This window comes from Eptatretus burgeri, chromosome 22 (assembly GCF_056783735.1).
Source record: "Eptatretus burgeri isolate ZD-2024b chromosome 22, Ebu_testis_v1, whole genome shotgun sequence".
Lineage (NCBI taxonomy): Eukaryota > Metazoa > Chordata > Myxini > Myxiniformes > Myxinidae > Eptatretus > Eptatretus burgeri.
Genome location: NC_140982.1, coordinates 1,705,633 through 1,710,632, shown reverse-complemented (window position 1 = coordinate 1,710,632; position 5,000 = coordinate 1,705,633). Strand labels below are relative to the sequence as shown.

General features: G+C 38.4%; 1 protein-coding gene across 8 annotated transcripts in view; it reads left to right on the top strand.

Annotated features, from left to right (window-relative positions):
- Positions 1–5,000, top strand: part of LOC147008051 (uncharacterized) — a 364,090-nt gene that overhangs the window by 124,950 nt on the left and 234,140 nt on the right. Inside the window, exon 1 of one of the 8 annotated variants that reach the window (XM_085865844.1) lies at positions 4,492–5,000. This exon is cut by the window's right edge and continues 1,520 nt beyond it. The exons of the other annotated variants lie outside the window; for them this stretch is intronic. The gene's annotated coding sequence lies outside the window, so the exon portion shown is untranslated. Of the gene's footprint in view, positions 1–4,491 lie in introns of those variants that run through there. 8 annotated transcript variants of the gene reach the window in all.

Here is a 5,000-nt window from a genome sequence, read left to right as displayed (position 1 = left end):
TTTACTCTTCATTTTTTACTCTTCTTCATTTTTACTCTTCTTCATTTTTACTCTTCATTTTTTAGTCTTCTTCATTTTTCCTCTTCTTCCTTTTTTACTCTTCTTCATTTTTACTCTTTTCATTCTTTTACTTCTTCTTCATTTTTTACTCTTCTTCTACATTTTTTACTCTTCTTTAGCATTTTTACTCTTCTTTATTTTTTAGTCTTCTTCTTCATTTTTACTCTTCTTCATTTTTTACTCTTCTTAATTTTTACTCTTCTTCATTTTTACACCTCTTCTTCATTTTTTACTCTTCTTCTTCATGTTTACTCGTCTTCTTCATTTTTTACTCTTCTTCATTTTTTATTCTTCTTCTTCATTTTTTACTCTTCTTCATTTTTTACTCTTGGTCTTCATTTTTACTCTTCTTCATTTTTTACTCTTCTTCATTTTTTACTCTTCTTCATTTTTTACTCTTCTTCTTCATTTTTTACTCTTCTTCATTTTTACTCTTCTTCATTTTTACTCTTCTTCATTCTTTTACTTCTTCATTTTTTACTCTTCTTTATTTTTACTCTTCTTCATTTTTTACTCTTCTTCATTTTTTAGTCTTCTTCATTTTTACTCTTCTTCATTTTTTAGTCTTCTGGACAAGCACCACCTGGATACATTCAGAGACAAACACCGCCCGGAGGCAAGCTGTTCGGAGAGAAAGTCTTTCCGTTCCCGTGAACAAGATTTCAGGTCCACTGGATGAAAATTGACAATTTTATGCAAACTTGACCTTTTCTGATCTTTGACCAAAAAACCAGAAGAAAAAAATACAGAAAAAAGAAGGCAGAGAAAATACAGAAAAAAACCCAGTAAGAAACCAGAACAAAACATTTAAAAATCCAGAATAATACAAAAAAAGAAGCAGAAGAAAAAAAAACAAAAACAAACGGAAAAAAAGACCAGAAAAAAATCCTGAAAAAAACAGTCTTCATTCACCATTTTTTTTGGCTGCTGAACCACGCCTTGACTTTCATCAGGCCACAACGATTTCTCAACCACAAAATTTTCTTTCAATTTCCTCACTCATATTATCGAATACCTGATCATCATCGCTACGAATCACTGAGTACATTGCAATGCTTTCAAACACCCGGAGACACCAGCGTTTGTGGCTTTATTTAATTTCCGCCCGGGTCATAACCTCGAAAATTTCAAATTAAGCCGAATTACAAAATCTAACATCCAGAATTGAACTGAGCAGCAGTTCCGACTGTGAGAAAAGTGTTCGTTTGTCCAATTTGGACATGTTTGATATTTCGGGCATCTCCAGGCAGTGTGTGTTAAACACGAGGTGTGTGTCGGTGATCGCGAATCGCTTGGCAACTCGCCACCTCCTTGGGAAAGGCACTGTGAGATCGTCCAAGGGTTGGTGCACAAACATCGACGTACGCCCTGCCTGCGAAACACCAGGATGGTAGTTTATCGCCGAGTCAAGATTCAAACTCACGATGGACAGTCTTTTACACTGACAGCTCCATTACAGAGGAAGAATCATTGAACCAATAAGAGGTAGCTGTTAGGGTTAGTGGGGAAGTGGGGCGGGGTGAGCTTGGGCTGACTCTGCGTTTGCCAAGACGGGCCGCAGATATAAAACGAATTGGAGGTCCGTTCTGAGGCGAGAGAAGTAAGGAGGGAGAAGAGAATGAGAAAGAAAGTCAGAGAGGACAGCACCACTCGGACACACACGTGACCATAATCTGACCCGGGAAGATTACCCCGTGGTTTTCCTCCTATTATCATGAATGGGGTCCCGAAGGGTACTGAATTAACTTTTTCCTCCAAACTTGATGGAATCAATGGGAACTTGCACAGACACAAGGTCTGGGTTCCCTCATTATCCCTGAAAGTTTCAGCTCTCTCGGTGAAATCCTCCCGGAGGAGTAGGTGATACATACCCACCTACATACCCACATACCCACATATAACTCCGTCATGGAGGGAAGATTGTCGATAAATACAAAAACAGAAAATAAAGAACGTTGATTTGTATCGAGGGAATAATCATCGACGAACTCGGACTCGATTTCTACTTTCACAACACAATCTGAAACACAAACAATCCGTTAAAACGAAACGGTCAATCCTTGTATTTATTTTAAATCATGGACACGTGATCTGGTGGGAACCAATCAGACACCGCGATCTCGCGCTGTGCTCTTTCCCCGAAACACCTGGGCCACTTCCTTCACTCGGTTCCCACAGCGTTCCGTCCTTAATCCGACACGACGTGCGGTCCACCATGACCCGAGATCTGAGAGCGAACACCCCAGGATCCACGAGAGGTTCCGATGGAGGATACGTGGTCGGTCCGGGAGATTCTCCGGCAGATCGAGGGTCCATGGTCGGTTCACCCGTGGATAAGGGGTCCCAGCAGTTTACCTGTACATCACCAGGTTGGCAGTTTTCGCTCGGCCTGGATCAACCTTAATGCCAAATTATGTTCAATATTATATTTAAATGTGTGAAGGGTGAACTTGGTTACCGCTAAACCAGTCGGCTATTTGTAAAGCAGAGTTGGTGAGAGTTTACCAGGAAACTAATTAATTCTGCTCGATGGATGTAAGTCACAAGTTCAAGGTCAAAGTTTGACCCCAACATCATTTTGCACGATATGTTAACCTGAAGCTGTGACCTCGACCTTTGACCTGCTGTAAGAAGTGTTATGAAACCAAGTTGTCACGTGATAGTGTTTGTTCGATCATGATCACCTCTCCAATTAATAAATAAATAATTATTAATAAATTTTTTAATTGAGGAAAGTGTGAAAATCTCATCTGGAAAGCTTAATTGGTGTTTGTTTATTTGTTTACGAGTAACTACAATCCGTCGCTTCACTCATGGGAATATAAATGTGGACAGGTTGGGTGTGTGTGTGTGTGTATGTGAGTGTGTGTGTGTGTGTATGTGTATATATGTACGTATGTATGTGTATGTATGTGTGTATGTGTGTATTGTGTGTGTGTGTGTATATATGTACGTATGCATGTGTATGTATGTGTATGTGAGTGTGTGTGTGTGTGTGTGTGTGTGTGTGTGTGTGTGTGTGTGTGTGTGTGTGTGTGTGTGTGTGTGTGTGTGTGTGTGTGTGTGTGTGTGTATGTGTGTGTGTGTGTGTGTGTGTGTGTATGTGTGTGTATGTGTGTGTGTGTATGTGTGTGTGTGTGTATGTGTGTGTGTGTATGTGTGTGTGTGTATGTGTGTGTGTATGTGTGTGTGTGTGTGTGTGTGTGTGTGTGTGTATGTGTGTGTGTGTGTGTATGTGTGTGTGTGTGTGTGTGTGTGTGTGTGTGTGTACGGGTATGTGTGTGTGTGTGTGTGTTTGTGTGTGTGTGTGTGTACGTGTATGTGTGTGTGTACGTGTATGTGTGTGTGTGTATGTGTGTGTGTGTGTGTGTATGTGTGTGTGTATGGGTATGTGTGTGTATGTGTCTGCGAACGCGGCTGAGTTTCTCTTCCCCATCGACCACGGCTACGCAGCAACGTGTCATGTCATTGGTTGGTAAATAAATGGCCATAACTTGGGAATCACTTGTCCGATTAATATCAAACCTTGAAAAGGCACATTCTCAGGTCCCCAGCAATATATCTGGCAAGTTTCAATTAGATCGGACCAGAGGTTGTCGAGAAACAGCGGTCACAGACACACACACACACACACAGAGATTGCTGGAATTATAGACAGATAAAGCATGTATGCAATTAAACAAGGCAAAACACGTATGACATGAGAACGACAACTGTTCCACACAATCACTTAACAGTTTTTCCACTTAGTAGACACGGACACACGGACGCACACACACACACACCCAAGAAATGGGGGCTGAGGCCTTTAATAACGGGCTCCAGCTCAGAGGACAGGTGAGCTGAAACCCAGAGCCAATCTCAAACCTCTCCACCTCTTGTGGTCTTCTTCTTCATTTTTACTCTTCTTCATTTTTACTCTTCATTTTTTCTCTTCTTAATTTTTACTCTTCTTCATTTTTTAGTCTTCTTCATTTTTACTCTTCTTCTTCATTTTTTACTCTTCTTCTTCATTTTTTACTCTTCATTTTTTACTCTTCTTCATTTTTACTCTTCTTCATTTTTACTCTTCATTTTTTAGTCTTCTTCATTTTTCCTCTTCTTCCTTTTTTACTCTTCTTCATTTTTACTCTTTTCATTCTTTTACTTCTTCTTCATTTTTTACTCTTCTTCTACATTTTTTACTCTTCTTTAGCATTTTTACTCTTCTTTATTTTTTAGTCTTCTTCTTCATTTTTACTCTTCTTCATTTTTTACTCTTCTTAATTTTTACTCTTCTTCATTTTTACACCTCTTCTTCATTTTTTACTCTTCTTCTTCATGTTTACTCGTCTTCTTCATTTTTTACTCTTCTTCATTTTTTATTCTTCTTCTTCATTTTTTACTCTTCTTCATTTTTTACTCTTGGTCTTCATTTTTACTCTTCTTCATTTTTACTCTTCTTCATTTTTTACTCTTCTTCATTTTTTACTCTTCTTCATTTTTTACTCTTCTTCTTCATTTTTTACTCTTCTTCATTTTTACTCTTCTTCATTTTTACTCTTCTTCATTCTTTTACTTCTTCATTTTTTACTCTTCTTTATTTTTACTCTTCTTCATTTTTTACTCTTCTTCATTTTTTAGTCTTCTTCATTTTTACTCTTCTTCATTTTTTAGTCTTCTGGACAAGCACCACCTGGATACATTCAGAGACAAACACCGCCCGGAGGCAAGCTGTTCGGAGAGAAAGTCTTTCCGTTCCCGTGAACAAGATTTCAGGTCCACTGGATGAAAATTGACAATTTTATGCAAACTTGACCTTTTCTGATCTTTGACCAAAAAACCAGAAGAAAAAAATACAGAAAAAAGAAGGCAGAGAAAATACAGAAAAAAACCCAGTAAGAAACCAGAACAAAACATTTAAAAATCCAGAATAATACAAAAAAAGAAGCAGAAGAAAA